This window comes from Schistocerca cancellata, chromosome 9 (assembly GCF_023864275.1).
Source record: "Schistocerca cancellata isolate TAMUIC-IGC-003103 chromosome 9, iqSchCanc2.1, whole genome shotgun sequence".
Lineage (NCBI taxonomy): Eukaryota > Metazoa > Arthropoda > Insecta > Orthoptera > Acrididae > Schistocerca > Schistocerca cancellata.
In genome coordinates, this window is record NC_064634.1 from 344,136,147 (window position 1) to 344,157,265 (window position 21,119).

Genomic DNA, 21,119 nt, shown 5'->3' on the forward strand with positions numbered 1-21,119 from the left:
CACGCAGTTTATAAATTTAATGCTAGAGTGGTTGTGTTATAGCTTTAATGTAAGATTATACGAAGGATATTCGGAAAGTAAGGTCCGATCGGTCGCGAAATGGAAATCACTGTGAAAATCAAAAAAGTTTTATTTGCAGCAGTGAGCTACAACTTCCAGCTACTTATCTACATAATTGCCGATCCGACTTAGATGTTTGTCGTAGCGTTGTACCAACTTTCCAATACACTAGTCATAAAAGGTAGTCACCTTTGCTTTCTGCCAATTCCCTACGCTGGCCTACAGCTCGGTATCTGTGCCAAAATGTTGTCTCCATAGCCAGCGTTTCAAGTGAACAGAGATGAAACTCAGAGGGAGCCATTTACGGGCTCTATTGTGGGTAGTCAAACACAATTTTCATTGCTCCTAAAGAATGCGGCTGAGAATTGTCTTGAAGAAGAAAACGGATGACAGTGATGTGGGCTGTATCGCTTCAAGCGAAATTTACCACGTCCCTCGAACTTGGCGGGAGACACTATTTTCTATGCATCTTTATGTACTGATTCTGGGCTCAGAACTGAAAAGAGCGACGTGATGCGTTCGAGGGGCTTACTAGATCCATTTTGCGACAGATCGGACCTTGTTTTCCAAATACGCCTCGTATCTTAACGAGTAGCATTTTATTTTTAAATTTGGCCAACATTATGTGAAATGCTGACAATCGTAATTTTGATGCGTCTGGAAATCATTAAATAGACCACTTGAAACTGAAGCCGGATCGTTGTTTTAGCCGTTCAGTTCATTACGTGCGTCAGTTACATTGGCACGAAATCATTATTTGTGTGTGTTAGGTTGCTCATTTCATATGCCATAATATGCCATAATGTTTTCAGTCGGTCGTGAAAAGACTGTTATCACTATCTCATTTGGTATCTCCGCTGACACACTTTTTGTACACACTGCATACTGGATCCAGCGTTCGATTGTACGGGGAGGGCGTCATTGTTTCTTCCCTGTCCCCATTAGTAGTGTAACGGAACCTATTAAAGTCTTTATTATAACTAAGTATGCGATACCCTCCTAATTCAACCAGTTTAACTATCAATTATGATAATAGAAAAGTAATTGTGTATGTTAGCAATGATTGCATAACATGTCTACATAAACAGTCAACCCATTAAAATATAATTAATAAATGACCCACACAAAAGTTAACATCACTTGAACACTGATACAGCAGATGTCATTATGTAAAAACACTACATTCAACTGAAATAATTAATATGAAATACTGGTTAATTAATATGAAATATTGGTCAACTTACGTATTTTGGATCTCCTTAAATAAAAATTACGCAGTGAAACCTATTTATTCACTAGGACTGTTTTCACTCACTTTTCACGTAAACACATCTATTTTGAACGAGATCCGCGGTAATTTTTAGTAATTCACGTTATTTACTTACGTATGTAAATGAGAGAAGTCAATACACGTACCTTTGAAAAACTGCCTTTTTGCAACAAATAATTGTTCTGACATTTGACAAATCTGTCTGTCATTTTAATGACCTGTTAAATTATGTCACTCGATGTAAATTAATAACTTTTTTGCACAAATTACGATAACAGATGGATGCCTGACGTATGAACCATATCTCTTCTTAGTAGTTCTTTGACAGGGTTATAAATACAAGCGGCAAGAAGCCTCATCAGCTCAGTCCTGATAGAACTTTTGTAAAGTGTGTATGGTATTGTCTTATGTGGAAAAACAATGCAAAGAGGTTGTAAAAGAAGTGTTACTCTGTACTGTGACAACGTCTTTGGGTGGTCAGCGGAGTTAAGATGGCTACCATGCCAATAAATTGTTGAAGTTCACTTATGCTGTCGTTCATTATTTATCAACAAGCACATCAACAACACGGGATCTCATCTTTTTACCCCCTAGACGAATACATATAGAGCCAACATTAACATCAAGATACAGCAGTGAACCAGCCAGCAGCAGCAGCAACTACTACAATGTAATTTAATGGCGCCAACCCAATTCTCTAGATCAAGTGCTAACAAGCTTCGTATATTGGAGTGATATAGTACGAATATAGGAATATTAACGATTGGGCGACCATTATAGTAGCTACTGTTCACCTCTAATGTGCCCCTGCAGAAACATTGAGCTATGCTAACTCTACAGCCGTCCTTAATTGCGAAAGTGTTGGCAGTGCAGGATTTTGTGCACGAACTGACTTCTTCATTATGTCATATAAATGTTCCATGAGATTCATATCGGGCGATCTGGGTGGCCAAATCACTCGATCGAATTGTCCAGAATGTTCTTCAAACCAGTCGCTAACAAGTGTGACGTGGTAACATGGAACATTGTCATTCATAAAAATTCCATCGTTGTTTGGGAACATGAAGACCATGAATGGCCGCAAATGGTCTTCAAATACCCGAACGTAACCACTTCCAGTTAATGATGGTTATGTACATCTCATGTAAACACAGCCCATATCATTATGGATTACACAGTGCCTGGTTGACATCTTGGGTCCAAGGCTTCGTGGAGTTAGGCCCACACTCGAACCCTACCATTAGCTCTTACCAATTCAAATCGGACTCGTGTGACCAGGCCACGGTTTTATAGTCGTCTCACATCCAACCGATAAGGTCATGAGCCCAGGACAGGCGCTGCAGGCGATGTCGTGCTGTTAGCAAAGGCAATAGCGTCGCTCGTCTGCTGCCATAGCCCATTAACGCCAAATTTTGTATCACTATTCTAACTGATAAGTTCGTCGTGTGTCCCACATTGATTTCTGTGGTTATTTCACACAGTGACGCTTGTCTGTTAGCACTGACAACTCTATGCAAACACCACTTCTCTCGGTCGTTCAGTGAAGGCAGTCGGTCACTGGGTTGTCTGTGGTGAGAGGTAATGCCTTAAATTTGGTATTCTCGGCACATTTCTGACGCTGTAGATCTCGGAATATAGATTTCCCTAATAATTTCCGAAATGGAATTTCCCATGCTGCAATTGCCTTTCCGCGTTCAAAATCTGTCAGTTCCCGTCGTACGGCCACAATCACGTCGGAAAAGGTTTCACATGAATCACCCCCAGTATAAATGACTGCTCCGCCAATGCACTGCCCTTTTATACCTGGTATGAGCGATACTGCCGTCATCTGTATATGTGCATATCATTATCCCATGACTTACCTCAGTGTATGCTTATGATCATAGTGAGAACAATAATGAATATATATACAACAGAAATAATAATTTATATACATCAGTTCATAGTAGACGCCGTTAGCATGATTTGTAAGAAATTGCAGTTCAGAGAAACACAAGTTAGTCATCATTTATTCCAGGGAAAAGCTGCACGGTCATCAACAGTATTCTGTTCTTTCGAGAACAGTTACTGCCTTCATATATATAGTTAAAGGCTACCCATCCATTGACCTTCGTCTGTGCGAATGCGCACAGGTTGCCCAAACTCTTACGGGAATCGCCAAAGCGTGCGCGAGTAATGCGTGGGTGGGCAAATGTCTATAAGGTACATTACATATGTAGAATTGTGGACAGTTGGGAATGTGAGTCTCACGGGAAGCGTGCAAGGGATAAGTCCCTGCAGTCACGCTATTCATCTGTGTCCTCGGTGGCTCAGATGGATAGAGCGTCTGCCATGTAAGCAGGAGATCCCGGGTTCGAGTCCCGGTCGGGGCACACATTTTCAGCTGTCCACATCGAGGTATATCAACAACACCTGTCGACAGCTGAGGGTTTCAGTTAGTCATCATTATTCCAGGGAAAAGCTGCACGGTCATCAACAGTATTCTGTTCTTTCGAGAACAGTTACTGTCTTCATATATATAATCTTAGAAGCATTTGTGCGAAAACTGAAGATGGACACGGGTTATACAACAGGTTTAAGAGCTGTAACAGCAAGAAACTGACAGACTTGACGACTAACATGAAATGGAAGTACATGTTTACCATTAATAGCATGAAGTTTGCTATTTCTACCTGTGGACCCGTTAATCGCGTCGATTTGGGAGGAGGTATTCAGTTCATCCCTGAATCGGCGCCATTACCTACCTGGAGGTCGGTCAGGGAGGAAGCCCATTGAGTATAGCTTGTAATTGTCTAAAATTAAATGCTATTTCAACTAGTATTCACGCTGCTTTATTTTTCTAAGGTTAATTGAGAAGTTTGGAAATTGACATACGTAAAAATATTTCCCTAATTGAAGATATGATTACAATGGAGTGTAAATGTTTGAACTTAGTGAAACTGAACTGCAAGAAGTAAAAGAGCTTGTCCTGTCATTGTTTCCCCTACCACAAGTTAAAATCAACCTCACCAGACAATCTTCAGTCCCTGGACCGTGAAAAATCCGGATCTCTTGCCTTACTGTAAGGGATTCAGTTGTCGAGATAAATAATGAAACTGATTAATGAAGGTAACGAACGTAGACTACAAACCACTAACAGGCGGACAGTGGAAATTAAATCTGATACATTCGTAATGAAACCCAGAAGTGCGAGGCAGCCTCATTACATAAAGCGGGAATTTGTCAGTCAACAGTTTTGGACTATACCTTGAATTAAGCCAAATGTACGTGAAATACACAGAAACGCATTAGAAATAATGACAGTTTTTCCAGTTGTAGAGGGAATATTGTCAAATAATCAGAGAAGAATCTTGAGAGTTTAGAATCAAGAACGAAAGTGCTGATCCATTAGTATTTACGAATTACTAGCAAGTTTCCAGGAACAGCGCGACAGCTTACCGCTCTGACATTGCAGGTTCCGTGAAGCTAATTTCTTGCGGTACAGCTCGCGTATTTCGGGCTTAACCACGAACGGGCGCGCTACGAGCATTTTACAACGAACATTTTGAGTAAAGCTGGACGTAACTGTGCGTGGTTGCTTCCAAGACGATAGAAACCAATACGTGCATCGTGACAAAAGTAGCCTTTAGCCCTTCAAGAACGGCAACGAAATGAGATGGCGAGAGCTGTTGTCATTGGTTTCGTTTCCTCGGATGCCACACATCGGTGTGGTTCCTCCAATAGAAAAGGTCCACGTAGCTCTTTGACCCGGAGAGGCAAAGAATACGGTTACTAGTCTTCTGCTGATGGCAGCTCAACCAGCCCTCAGGTGTAGGTTGGTGGCCCTGCAGATGCGCCAGTCCACTGAACCCGTAACGAGTCAGTGTCCCAACACGCTGCCATTGCCTTGGCCTGAACTGAAGATAATGGCCACTGAAACTTCTAGTGATTCGCGTCATCATTTTACGAATTAAATGATTGGTGATCGTGAAAATTACTCAGCTCCCTCCAGTCGATAGCCCGCTACTTAGGCAAGCTATCGATGGTCCAGCCGGCTGGGGAAAATTACTTTTAATGTGTAAATAGGAAGATTAGTTTCACTAACTGCCTTACAGGGTCCTGCCCCCTACCATTTAGCTCTTTCGTGGTTGATGGTTACGCACGTTCCTCTATACTCCACTTTGAGCGTTGGGACCTATATCTGTCTAATGCCAGATTGTGGCGAGGTGCTTTCGGAACTCAAGAATAATACTGTGGACCACGGGATGGATATTTAGAAGCCTGTGAGTAATCAGATGGGGTGGTGTTGTTAGTGCAAATCAAATCACATCACCATCTTTTCTGTTCCAAGAATAAAGTAATTAATTTTGTTTTCTTATACATATCAGACATTGTTTAGGATCATAACTACACACCACAGTAATTCTGATGGTCTGTACTTAACTTTAATGTAATTGGACGAACACGAGGTCCCAGAAAAGTTCATAAAATGTAGAAAACATTGGTATGTCAAAGCCATCTTGAAATATTATCTTGAAAGTGTGGTATTTCACGTTTTTCTTTTTTCGTCAGGAGAATAAATATGTCTTCGTACTGACTTTTTATAATTTTTTCCATATTTGTCATCCTGATAAAATCATTCTAAAAACAAATATTTAGCTATGAAAATTCTAGGTTAACATGAAAACATGCATCTAGTTCGTGGTACACGTGTGTCCCGTTTCCCCGCGTTTCACTATCGGTCAGCTTAAAATCTTTTATAGTAAAAATATGTTATTTATCAGAAAGAAAGACAGTTTTTGACCTTTTACTTTCATATACACCATGAAAGGGACGCTCGTAACTGTATAAGCAGTACGAATCTGTGATTTCAAATGGTTCAAGCACTATGAACCACTATGGGACTTAACATCTGAGGTTATCAGTCCCCTAACTAACCCAAGGACATCACACACATCCATGACCGAGGCAGGATTAGAACCTGCGACCGTAGCAATAGCGCGGTTTCGGACTGAAGCGCCTAGAACCGCTTGGCCACAGCAGCCGGCCTCTGAGATTACAAATGCGTTTTAATTTCATTTCTCTTTCTTTGCAATGGGACTGCACCGAACAGCTGCTGAGACTTCTCCACGTGCTGTAAACGGTCTTCGAGAAATCTGCAGGTTACAAGGAAACCCTGACCACTTTCAGTGTGTAAGAAGACAGATATTGTCTCGGTAATTTTTTTATTTTGATGGACAACCGGTTTCGGCTCCTTTTTAGGTCATTCTCAGATCCATTAATTACTAAGAACGAAATTATAAAATTAGTCGTTTAGTGGTATAAAAATGCATGCAGTAGCAGTACGCAGTAAAGAAATAAATAAAACAACATGAAGCATATTACACCGAACTACTGCGAAACCCTGGGCGTCAGTCGGCGAAGATTCAATTCTCTTGAAGCTATGGGTGACTTGGTGTTCGCGACGCATTGTGGAAGAGTTGACTCTACAGGCTTAAACCGGCAGGATATAATCTCCAGTGTGAGAGCAATCGAGAGGCTGTTGCCGAGGAGTCAGTGCGGCGGTGTGGTGCGGTGCGGCACGGGGAACGCTCTATTCGTGGCGTACGCAGAAGGGGAGCGGGCTGGGACACGGCGCCCGAGGCAGTGACCGATCGCCTACACGCGAAACCGGGACGCCGGCCGTCGAACAAATTTCTGCTGCATTTATCAGCGCGCTGCGTGCGCTGACGAAAGGCACGGAGCCCTAATTCCGCCAGGGCGAATAAATCAGATTCATAAAAAAACCTCGGGCATCGCCGCAGTGGTCTGCTGAAGCGCGGTGCAACAGCCGGAAATTAATACGCGGCCACCGGCGTCGTGTGTCAGCCGCGCTGCTCGAAATAGGTCTGTAGCCGACTACCGTCCGCCGGCAGGTCGGTTCTCGTCGTCATAACAACCGAAGTGCGAGAAATATGGAAACACTACAGATATTGGAAAGAAAGGAAAAAATGCAGGGACGTACAGTCATAAAAAGTACGTCATTTGGTGAAAAGTATTCGGACACATATTAGTGGACATGGATATGCGATGCATCCTGCCCTTCCACTTTATGATAGCTTGAATCCTGATATGGATACTTCCAATGAGGCGTCTGCATCTCTATTGAGGAATGGCTGTCTACTGACTGATATTTTACATCAGTCACTCACTTTTTGACTGCACATGTGCTGCAGTCACTCACTGACCATGCTGCAACAGACCGTACCTAACACTGTTAACTACGTCGGCAACAAGGCGAGTTCCGAATAACGTACAACAAATCAGAAATACTATTGCGTATTTTTGGAAAATCCTTCACTGAAATAACGAATTGTGCTGTACATATGACATGTGAGTGACTAGATCTACTCCTTGATTGTTCGTTATTGTACGAGTACAGAATATTTTAATATACTGCAGTAAACTCTATGAGTATTACCGTCGTACTGTCAGTAAGGAACACAGTTTAGTTTAATATTGTTAATAAAGTTTCTCACAGATGCAGTCACAAATATCTTGATAACATTTCATGTTCGCACTTATATAAACCGTGTGGGTAACAACACCTTTCTTCCTTTAGTGAATACTGTAGACATCTACCAAAATACTTTCATTCGATTCTTCGCGATATTTAAACCTCATTGCAAAAGAGCATTAGTAAAGCGTTATCACATTCCACGCAATACGATTTACGTTCCGATACGGCACTGTCTAGCTCAGTGTTCCCCAACCATCAGTTCGAAAACAATCAGATGTTAGCTAGTAACACCACCCCTCCCATCCCCACACCACCCATCAACCAATGAAAGTGCCTGAACAAAAACGAATTTTGTTTCAACATTTTTATTTTTAAAATGACAAAGGATAAATGTGTTTACTTGTATAAAGAAAGCCTCAGTTGCATAGCTACTTTCATTACAGCGTTTCGCCTGGCTAAGGCATCTACGAAGGAATAGAAAAGTAAGGCCGCAGAGCAAAGTTCTAAGCTTGCGCTAAAAAGTTATTTTTGTAAATTTTTCAGACAACGGGAGAACAAATAAATACTCACGAAAAGCTATTAAGAGCATTTCATATCACCGCCTTGAAAGGCGGTGGTCAGAGCTCATGGTGAATAAACCATTTAAAAGACATTTATGTCTGGCTAGATCCACTGAAATAAGCCCATACGTAAGAAGGTAATAGAAATAAACAAAGGGTAAAATGGTAGAAGTAAAAGAAAAGTCTTTACAAAACGACTGAACTAACGAAGAACTACCTTGGAAATCGTGAACGCCACCAAACGAAGTGCAGCATAGAACCACACATATATATTACAACCCCATCCCGTAGAGATCATACAAACAAGACGAGACTAATTGCAGTACGCACAATTTAGGCAATCAGTCTTCCCACCATTCACAAGTGAATGGATAGGGAGAAATCCCTAATAATTGTTACTCATAATTGAATGGATAGGGAGAAATCCCTAATAATTGTTACAATGAGACAAACGCTGATAAGCCCGGACATTATGACCTCTGCCTACCACGATGCTGGATGCCGTCTGGTGGTGTTGCGGTCACGTGACGCGGTAACAAAAGTACGTAAGCGGAGCAGACACGGGCGGCGGATCACCCTAGCGAAGATATGCTTTGCAAATCGGAAAATCCATTGAGATATCGACTATGGCCAAGGGGAGGTTATTATTACGCAGAACATGTGTATGAGTATCTCGAAAATGACGGAGCTGGTCGAATGTTAACGAACTACTGTCGTGAGCATCTACGGGAAGAGATAACAGGACAGTGAAACTACTGCTAGGCGCTAAATGGTTGGACGTCCACGACTCTTCACAGAACGTGAGGTTCGGAGGCTTGTCTGCTCTGTAAAGTAGGACAGATGGTGATCTGTGGCATCTCTGTCGAAAGAGCACAATGCTGATGCACGCACAAGTGTCTCGGAGCACACCGTCCATCGTACAATGTTGAAATGAAGCTCTACAGCAGACCACACTTACGAGTTCACGTGTCGTTGACCCACCGACATCGTCAATTACTATTGCAGTGGGCACGGGAACATCGGGATTCGACCTTCAACCAATGGAAACTGTCGGCTCTTTGAGTGAATTACGTTTTGCTACACTAGGTCACTGGCCGTCTTCACAAAAAAAATGGCTCTGAGCACTATGGGACTTAACATCTTAGGTCATGAGTCCCCTAGAACTTAGAACTACTTAAGGGGCTCCGGAACGCCCTATACTTGCAATGTTAAAATAACGCTTATAAATTACATCTTTCATCACTAAGTATTTGAGGTAGGAAGTTGAACTTTTTACAGATTATTTATTGGAATATGGGCTACAACTTAACACAGGGATTTTACAGAATTTTAGTTCAGTTATTAAAGATGATTTTTTTCAATTGTAATGAAAATTCACAACTTTTTTTGTAATTTTTATTTATATATTCAAAAATATACAGTTTTTTAGAAAAAGGCTGTGTTAAATTATGCAGAAGGTACTGTGTAACATTTACTGAAAGTTTGAAACAAATATGTTTGGAAGATCCTTAGAAAACATGTAATTAGTATGAGAAAATAAAAGTTTTGGGAATCGAGCGACAAAGATTGGATTAACTTTTTAGTGTATTCCAGGTCCATAGGATGGATTATCTTCATCCTCTGCAAACTCCTCCTCCAGCTTCCTCTTGTTCCTCCTCCTGTTTACTCTTGCTTGTATTTCTAGACTCTTTACAGCCCTGTCTGCAGCCCGAAGGCGTTCCTTGTCTAAAGCAAGCATCGCTCGTACCATGTTAGAACCTATCTTCATTCCCATATTTCTAAATACCTTGCACCTTACAATGTTGCCATCATTGAAAGTCGCAACAGCAACTTTACTTTTACTCATTATTATACTTCAACAAAACAGAGACTCAAGAAACAGAATTAATTACGAATATTTTCGAGATAACGACAGAGTAAATAAACATGAAACAATCGACAATCACACCAGCGATATATATTGAACCATCACAGGTTAGCCACAACACATACTTTATCTCACCTCACTAAAATGTACCTGATGAACACGGACGTTAATAATAACACCATTTGACAGCAGTTTAACAGCGCCACAGTGGGTCACGCCCATGTAGAACACATTTCAAAAAAAATTTAAAAATAGTTGTAGTCTTCGGAATTGAATAAATTATATATCTATTAAAAGGTAATAGTCTGCAGATTCAGAAAACGCAAAAAAGTAAAAATTGAACTTTTCATGATTTTGAGCCTTTCCGGAGCCCTTTAAACCTAACTAACCTAAGGACATCACACACATCCATACCCGAGGCCGGATTCGAACCTGCGACCGTAGCGGTCGCGCGGTTGCCGTCTTCAGAAACTCCGTCATACAGGTGAACAGCGCCTCGAAACGTGCAGCGCGCCACGGACGCAGATTGGTGGGGGCAGTAATATGCTATGGGAGCCATTCACATGCTCTTTCATTAAAGCTCTGGTAATAATCGATGACACGCCGAAAGTTGCGCTCCACCTGCATCCGTCTTTGCTTGATGTGGCTCTGAGCACTATGGGACTTAACATCTGAGGTTATCAGTCCCCTAGAATTTAGAACTGCTTAAACGTAACTAACCTAAGGACATCACACACATCCATGCCCGAGGCAGGATTCGAACCTGCGACCATAGCGGTCGCGCAGTTCCAGACTGAAGCGCCTAGAACGGCTCGGCCACCCCTGCCTGCTGTGCTTGATGTCTTCCCCGACGATGATATCATCTTTCAGCAGTGTAATCGTCCGTGTCTCGAAGCCAGAACCGTGGAACATTGGTTTGAGGAACATTAAACTAAACTCACATTCATGTCACGGCCACCAAATTCGGTCCGTTATTTATGCGAATTACATGACCTGTGTGTAGGCAGCTAATGCCATATACCTCTGCAAACCTACCAACAAACTGTCGGATCCGTGATACGTAAAATCAGTAATGTATTTCGTTCCAAAGACGGACAAACAAGCTATTCAGCAGGTGCTATAATGTTTTGGCTCATTAGTGTACGTTCCTCCATGCAGTGCACAGTGGTTTGAAGAGGATAGATGTAGATGTAGATGACCCAATACACGCTGACTGCCTTTGTCGGTGCTCGCAACAATGACCAGCTCCATACACAATACCTTAAATTAGAAGCGCAGAGGCACTACATGAAATATTCAAAAAGTGAGTAAGATCGGATGACAAGATTGATACTCCTCCTTAGTTGACACATCAGCACCTTTACGCATGACTAACTGGTCCGACTGGTGGGTCGCCATTGTCTCTTATTGGCTTTTGGTTGTCACAACTCCGGATCTTCTGAGTACCGATCGATCAAACGGCTTCTCTGACTAGTTAACCAAAAACTTGTGTCCCACAGTCCTCTGCAGAAAACAATTCGCGTCTCTCGTTCTCTCTGTATCTTTCTTGGACGAATGAGGTTTTCTGCATCGTCACTGTCCGGTACCTCTTTGTAACATAATTTATTTACATGAGCCATTGTTGGTCGGTCTTACATTGCGTAAGCATTTGTTTTTTTGCATTCATTTGCCTATCTCTCACATTTTCAAAGATCCAGGGCTATGCGTCTCCTTCCCGTCTGCAAGACGTTTACTCCTATATTTCAATGCTTTCTATGCAGACGGCAAGATTTCTACATTTCAAGGAAAATGGCATCTTCTGCTAAAAAGGGCTATCCTCAGCATCCGATTTCGTAAATGTTTTCTCCAGGACTTCGCTCTGCGAGAGATGTTACCTGATAGTCTCAGACTATGCTCTGCGGCAACAGCCATTGACCTGAAGGCCATTGACAGTCGGCGCTCATCCTGTGTCCTTCTATGAACTGGCAATGACGGGCGACTGACGTTAAAGTTTATGTTCATCCGCGTGCCTTTTCAGTTTGGTTGCTTTCAACGTGTTCCCACTTCTACAGGGCATGCAGAATGTTTATTCGGAGTAAAATAATAATAAGGCTGCATTAGCTATTCACCGTCATTCACTAGTACTGCTGCATGAGATTTATCACTCTGTGGAGATATGAAACTTCGAGGCCAATTAAAATTGTTTGTCTGACCGAGACTTGAACTCGAGACCGTTGCCCTTCGCGGGAAAGTGCTCTATCCAGTGATCTACCCATGCACGACCCACGACCCCTCATCACAGCTTTACTTCCGCCAGTACCTCATATCTTCTTCACTTCCAAACTTCACAAAAGTTGTTCTAAGCAACTTGCATGACTAGCGCTACTGGCTGTGGCGTTCGCTGTGTTATTCAGTGGTTTGGTATTTAACTGATTTGTAAATGAAAATGATAATCTTATTTTATTAAATTGAGTAATTACTAAATAAATTTTCCCCCGGCTAAAGATTTGGTCAAGTTGCTAAAGAACTCTAAGTTAATGTTGTGTTAAAGTGTTGTCTGTAAGTTGCGTGCCACTAAATCACAGTTCATATAACAGATTCTACACAACTATTGATTATGATGGAAGCAATTATCTTCAACAAAATGATTATTAAAACCACCGAATATCAGCCGAGCGCAACACTGACGTATGTTACCTGAAACAATATTCTTCGCAACTCGTGCGTAATTAATTTCGGCTCCATACATCAGCTAGAAAAGTTTGTTATAAGGATCGTGCTACGAGCACTGTTTTTAAAGAACCAATCTGATTCGAATCATTTTCATTAAAATGAGTTCGGGACCACCGGAGCACATTTATTTTTACACATTTGTATTACGTTCGGCATTTATGTCTGCAGAGTTGCGTAATTTGAATTTTCCGCTGAGATAATTGTTAAGATGGCGGCAGACAATTGATAGAGACTTTCTATTGTTAGAGTAAATAAGATAAGTATTTGAAATGCTTAATAAACTCTACTGTCGTATTGTACACCATTTAGACTTCATCAAGCTAACATTTCATTTTTTTTCTAAGGAAAACACAGACAAAAACGCGATACAAATCGCTATCATCAGTGGCTGCGTTCCTTGCAGCGGAAAGAAATAATTAATAGAGATAATGCCTATTGAGAGAGGAATTAAAGTTACAAATAATTATTCACTCATATTTATAATAATAATGAACTCTATTCTCAAGCAATAATTAACAAATAATTACAATTTCTTAACAGACCTCAGTTTAATATGCGTCGGCAACCTACAAAAGCCAACCAACAAAAGGTAAAAACAAAGGAAGACAAACGCAGATCATAAAAGGAATTTACAATTATCATTGTCTTTGTATGATACACATCGATATGTCATCATAGAATATTATATAAGTAATTAATATTTATCATCGTTTTCACTATTTTTTCATATGTCGAATAGATAATGTTTATAATTGTTAGAGGCATAATTTCCTCTCGTCGCAAATGGTTCAAATGGTTCTGAGCACTATGGGACTTAACATCTTAGGTCATCAGTCCCCTATAACTTAGAACTACTTAAACCTAACTAACCTAAGGACATCACACACATCCATGCCCGAGGCAGGATTCGAACCTGCGACCGTAGCAGTCCCGCGGTTCCGGACTGCAGCGCCTAGAACCGCACGGCCACCGCGGCCGGCCCCTCTCGTCGCACTGTAGCTAAAATTTATGTCGTGGATGTTACATGGTGTAACCTCCCCGCAAGAAATTAAATAACAATGACAATGATAACGTGTGCCAAATGTTGACTTCCCACAAAACTGAATAATAAGAATGAGCCAAGCGTAACCTTCTTGCAAAATTAATGAATAATAATGGCCCAAATGTAAACTCCCCACAAAATTAACGTTAAGAAACGAAGATTGCTCATTAAACCCACAATAATGTTAGTTAGATAATGAACCATGAACTGACTGTAACATCTCAACACAAATAATTAAACCTGACAAATTTTATAGGTACAGCAGCGCTGACCTACGGCCCTGTGAAATAATTAAACCTGATAAATTCTTACTTCAGTAAAACTCCACCTGCTCTTATTTTTGGCACAGCTTTGTGCAATGCTGGCGTATATTTAATTTTGATTCTTGGAGGAAATGCATAGGAAATATTCTTTAAATTGAAATGAATGCTTTTTCTTCAAAAGGGTGGAAAAATTCTTTAAATTGAAATGATTACTTTTCTTCAGAAGATTTACTTTATAAAAAAATTATTATTGGGGGCAATTCTTGAACAAATTAATTACAATTAACATATGTTATTAGCTGAGCGCAATGCTGCTTCATTACCTTCGATAACAATATACCTCGTCCTGAATCGTGACCAGAGATGGAGGGAGAGCACGCCGCCGACCCATGTCGACGCCCGCTCAGTACAACCGTCCACTCGCTACAACTACTGAAGACACAGAACAACTCGCAACTGCTCTTGCCGACTCGCAACACGCTACTGCTACTGTCTCCCGCGCTCTACTGCTACTGTCGAACTGCACTCTCGCGCGGTCAAGCGCAGACTAGCAACGATAAATAACTCTCTGGTCAGAGATTCTGCCATGCCTCGCCATCGCTGGTAATAAATACATATGAAACGTACGCGTTTCAATGGAACAAAGAATATTGTGGAGACATGGGATATCCACAGCCTGGGGGATGTTTCGAGGATGAGATTTTCACTCTGCAGCGGAATGTGCGCCGATACGGAAGTTACTTGCAAATTAATACCGTGTGCCAGACCAAGACTCGACCTCGGGCCTTTGCCTTCTCATGCAAGTGCTCTACCAACCTGAGCGACCCAGGCGCGACTCACGACCCGTCGTCGTCACAGCTTTACTTCCGCCAGTACCTCATCCCCTGTGGTATCGGTGCCACATAGATTCAAAGGTTGGCACTACCACGAGACACCGGTGGCAGCGCCCTCTAGCTAGTGCTGTGCAGCTCTACGAGCTCCGCTACAAATTCTGCCCATTTCATCAGGTGCAGCCTACCTTTTCCTAGTCCAACCCACGCGCCTCCTTGCAGGCGGGATACAAAAGTCTGGCGACGAGGATGGGAGCAGACTTGTCTCGTGGTAGTGCCAACCTAGAAACTATGTGACATCGTTACTGTTGATACCACAATCTCCTACCTTCCAAACTTCACAGAAGTTCTCCTAGGAAACTTGCAAGACTAGCGCTCCTGGAAGAAAGGATAATGCGGCGACGTAGCTTAGTCACAGCCTATGGGAATGAAAGTTTCACTCAACAGTTTGGAAGGTAAGAGATACTGGCGGAAGTACTACTGTGAGGACGTGTCGTGAGTCGTGCTTCGGAAACGCAGTTGGTAAATCATTTACACACGAAAGGCAGATCGAGTCTCGGTCCGGCACAAAGTTATCGTTTCGTTCCAACTTTCATCAATACAGGGGTTTATCACGCCCTTCCGTGTCAATTAAGTACACTCCTGGCTTGTTCGTCGTCGGTAAAGCAGATGCCGGACTGAGATTCATTGGGAGAATCCTAAGAAAATGCAATCCAAAATTAAAGGAAGTAGGTTATAGTACGCTTGTTCGCCCACTGCTTGAATACTGCTCAGCAGTGTGGGATCCGTACCAGATAGGGTTGATAGAAGAGATAGAGAAGATCCAACGGAGAGCAGTGCGCTTCGTTACAGGATCATTTAGTAATTGCGAAAGCGTTACGGAGATGATAGATAAACTCCAGTGGAAGACTCTGCAGGAGAGACGCTCAGTAGCTCGGTACGGGCTTTTGTTGAAGTTTCGAGAACATACCTTCACCGAGGAGTCAAGCAGTATATTGCTCCCTCCTACGTATATCTCGCGAAGAGACCATGAGGATAAATTCAGAGAGATTAGAGCGCACACAGAGGCATACCGACAATCCTTCTTTCCATGAACAATACGAGACTGGAAAGGAAGGGAGAACCGATGGAGGTACTCAAGATACCCTCCGCCACACACCGTCAGGTGGGTTGTCGAGTATGGATGTAGATGTAGATGTAGATGTAGACTGCTAGTAGGTCCAGATCTGTATTTTAGCAATATTTGAAGACCTGACAAATACGTTTTTCAGGAATTTCTTTATGATCAAACAATCCCAGATCACAACAATGGTATGGTAGAAATAATTTTTGACTTGGTGTTCACGATCCACATTTTTATTAAACTTCTTGTAAATTCACATATACCTCTTCTTCATTGTCACGTCATCAAGAAAACAGTTTTGTATCAATCTTCATATATTTAATTTCCATTTTTACCAAACACAAGACTTGATTGTTCTTTTACAAAGCGAAATAACAACTTAACTTCTGCGAAGTGAAACAAAGACTGACTGCTCTGTGCGCATTCGCGCCAAAACGGTTACAAGTAAGTCAAAGATTATGACAGTCTCACAGTAATGATACACACAAGAACCATATCACTGTAATATATCGATACATCGGAGTACCTATACATTAATAAAACCAAATGTGAATATTGTGACAAAAATATGTCTGTTACTTCGCAGGAAAGTAGTACGATATTACAGTTATCGAGAACTGAGGTTGGAGTGCTGTAATGGTCACGTAAATAAAGAACCATTACAAGATCCGCAAAGAGAATCCCATTTGATCGAAATACACTCCTGGAAATGGAAAAAAGAACACATTGACACCGGTGTGTCAGACCCACCATACTTGCTCCGGACACTGCGAGAGGGCTGTACAAGCAATGATCACACGCACGGCACAGCGGACACACCAGGAACCGCGGTGTTGGCCGTCGAATGGCGCTAGCTGCGCAGCATTTGTGCGCCGCCGCCGTCAGTGTCAGCCAGTTTGCCGTGGCATACGGAGCTCCATCGCAGTCTTTAACACTGGTAGCATGCCGCGACAGCGTGGACGTGAACCGTATGTGCAGTTGACGGACTTTGAGCGAGGGCGTATAGTGGGCATGCGGGAGGCCGGGTGGACGTACCGCCGAATTGCTCAACACGTGGGGCGTGAGGTGTCCACAGTACATCGATGTTGTCGCCAGTGGTCGGCGGAAGGTGCACGTGCCCGTCGACCTGGGACCGGACCGCAGCGACGCACGGATGCACGCCAAGACCGTAGGATCCTACGCAGTGCCGTAGGGGACCGCACCGCCACTTCCCAGCAAATTAGGGACACTGTTGCTCCTGGGGTATCGGCGAGGACCATTTGCAATCGTCTCCATGAAGCTGGGCTACGGTCCCGCACACCGTTAGGCCGTCTTCCGCTCACGCCCCAACATCGTGCAGCCCGCCTCCAGTGGTGTCGCGACAGGCGTGAATGGAGGGACGAATGGAGACGTGTCGTCTTCAGCGATGAGAGTCGCTTCTGCCTTGGTGCCAATGATGGTCGTATGCGTGTTTGGCGCCGTGCAGGTGAGCGCCACAATCAGGACTGCATACGACCGAGGCACACAGGGCCAACACCCGGCATCATGGTGTGGGGAGCGATCTCCTACACTGGCCGTACACCACTGGTGATCGTCGAGGGGACACTGAATAGTGCACGGTACATCCAAACCGTCATCGAACCCATCGTTCTACCATTCCTAGACCGGCAAGGGAACTTGCTGTTCCAACAGGACAATGCACGTCCGCATGTATCCCGTGCCACCCAACGTGCTCTAGAAGGTGTAAGTCAACTACCCTGGCCAGCAAGATCTCCGGATCTGTCCCCCATTGAGCATGTTTGGAACTGGATGAAGCGTCATCTCACGCGGTCTGCACGTCCAGCACGAACGCTGGTCCAACTGAGGCGCCAGGTGGAAATGGCATGGCAAGCCGTTCCACAGGACTACATCCAGCATCTCTACGATTGTCTCCAAGGGAGAATAGCAGCCTGCATTGCTGCGAAAGGTGGATATACACTGTACTAGTGCCGATATTGTGCATGCTCTGTTGCCTGTGTCTATGTGCCTGTGGTTCTGTCAGTGTGATCATGTGATGTATCTGACCCCAGGAATGTGTCAATAAAGTTTCCCCTTCCTGGGACAATGAATTCATGGTGTTCTTATTTCAATTTCCAGGAGTGTATGATCATTCCATTTTAAATCACTCCTAATGCGTACTCCCAGATGATTTATGGAATTAACTGCTTCCAATTGCTGACTTGCTATATTGTAGCTAAATGATAAGGGATCTTTCTTTCTATGTAGTCGCAGCACATTACACTTGTCTACATTGAGATTCAATTGCCATTCCCTGCGCCATGCGTCAATTCGCTGCAGATCCTCCTGCATTTCAGTACAATTTTCCATTGTTGCAACCTCTCGATATACCACAGCATCATCCGCAAAAAGCCTCAGTGAACTTCCGATGTCATCCACAAGGTCATTTGTGTATATTGTGAATAGCAACGGTCCTACGACACTCCCCTGCGGCACACCTGAAATCACTCTTACTTCGGAAGACTTCTCTCCAGTGATAAGTACATGTTGCGTTCTGTTATCTAGTAATTCTTCAATCCAATCACACAATTGGTCTGATAGTCCATACGCTCTTACTTTGTTCATTAAACGACTGTGGGGAACTGTATCGAACGCCTTGCGGAAGTCAAGAAGCACGGCATCTACCTGTGAACCCGTGTCTATGGTCCTCTGAGTTTCGTGGACGAATAGCGCGAGCTGGGTTTCACACGATCGTCTTTTTCGAAACCCATGCTGATTTCTACAGAGTAGATTTCTAGTCCCCAGAAAAATCGTTATACTCGAACATAAAAGTGGAATCACCCTAGAATCAACAAGATCAGCCATAACAACTTCGACGAAATCTACGTGGGAATCCATTCAAGGTAAGTGCCAAAATTAATGACTTTTTTACAGTGACTTCATTATTTCCATTCTGACGATACCATCCACAGTCAATAACTTTGTTGTTGCCCGATAAAGCGAACAAATGCTGCGTGAGCGACATTATTAATCTTATTTCTAACCGACTTTGCAAGTGGTGGTATTGTTAGAATCTGCATACGCTAGGGGAGTGTTCCCGGAAAAACAGTCCTGTAAAAAAAAAAACAATACAAAATACTGGACCTCATTTGAGTGCGCACGGAGACAACTTTTCTCTTTACAGCGGCGGCGTGGTGTGTGGTGTCCCGTTAGGCCTTTAATTGCGGCTCGCGCGACTCGTGGCGCGGGGTCTTCATTACTGGAGAGGAAGGAAGGAAGGCGGCAGCAGTCGGGCCGCCTAATTATGTGGAACAGAGACGCGCAATTAACGCGCGCCCGGCTCCAATATTGGCGCGGGGCGGCGGCGCGACGCCGCTACGTGTCCCCCTGCCGCCGCGCAGCCGCAATCCGTCCCGTGCCGCTCCGCTTCGCCCTTTACCTGCGACCATAAATTACTCACCCACCCAGGGGCGCGCGGCAGACAGACGAGGCGCTCTCAGCCGAGATTAACATTAATTACTGATGAGAGGATCCGCCACTTCTGCGGCGCAAATTAACAGGTCCTCATTGGCTCGAGGAGGGCAGAGTGTGCGACTAGGAAACGCCAGATCGTCAGCCTGCCGGAGCGCCGGCTAAAGCGTGGGCGGTTCTCGGTAATCGTTCGTGTAATGAATGACAGCTCTCCTTTAATGTGGATAAATGTGAGGTACTGCCTACAGCAAAGACAATGACAAAGAATCCTCCAGAGGCCTAAAAGTTTTCTGGGTATGGTACCGCGTCATAATGTAAAAAACTACTGCTGCTGAAGAAAAAAACCAACGTTTCGACCACAGTTGCAGCGGCCTTCTTCTGCGTCTAATGGTGCGTTCTAGCTATTAAGTTTCCTTTATACAGGGTATTACAAAAGGTACGGCCAAACTTTCAGGAAACATTCCCCACACACAAATAAAGAAAAGATGTTATGTGGACATGTGTCCGGAAACGCTTAATTTCCATGTCAGAGCTCATTTTAGTTTCGTCAGTATGTACTGTACTTCCTCGATTCACCGCCATGATTTCATACGGGTTTCTCTACCTGTGCTGCTGGAACATGTGCCTTTACAAGTACGACACAACATGTCGTTCATGCACGATGGAGCTCCTGCACATTTCAGTCGAAGTGTTCGTACGCTTCTCAACAACAGATTCGGTGACCGATGGATTGGTAGAGGCGGACCAATTCCATGGCCTCCACGCTCTCCTGACCTCAACCCTCTTGACTTTCATTTATGGGGGCATTTGAAAGCTCTTGTCTACGCAACCCCGGTACCAAATGTAGAGACTCTTCGTGCTCGTATTGCGGACGGCTGTGATATAATACGCCATTCTCCAGGGCTCCATCAGCGCATCAGGTATTCCATGCGACGGAGGGTGGATGTATGTATCCTCGCTAACGAAGGACATTTTGAACATTTCCTGTAACAAAGTGTTTGAATTCACGCTGGTACGTTCTGTTGCTGTGTGTTTCCATTCCATGATTAATGTGATTTGAAAAGAAGTAATAAAATGAGCTCTAACATGGAAAGTAAGCGTTTCCGGACACATGTCCACATAACATATTTTCTTTCTTTGTGTGTGTGGAATGTTTCCTGAAAGTTTGGCCGTACCTTTTTGTAACACCCTGTATTTTGTTGTTACTGTTCACTCCGCATGCCATTACGTCATAATTCTAAAAAGGTAGTTAGTTTCATTGGTCACTTAAGGAAGAAGGAGAGGGAACTTTATTTTCATAGGTTATTGCGGTGGTCGTAGGATCCAGGATGTGCTAGGCTCCACTAAGGACAAGGTGGATGCATTACACGCTGCAGGCGTTTACAAGGTGGAATGCGAATGTGGAGAGGCATACATCGGCGAGACTGGGAGGCCAATAGCAAAGCGCATTCGGGAACACGAGCGCTA

General features: G+C 43.4%; 1 non-coding gene across 1 annotated transcript; it reads left to right on the plus strand.

Annotated features, from left to right (window-relative positions):
• Positions 1 to 3,628: 3,628 nt before the first annotated feature.
• Positions 3,629 to 3,702, plus strand: Trnat-ugu (transfer RNA threonine (anticodon UGU)). The gene has a single exon. It is a non-coding gene; the product is annotated as a tRNA-Thr (tRNA).
• The last annotated feature ends 17,417 nt before the right edge of the window (positions 3,703 to 21,119 follow it).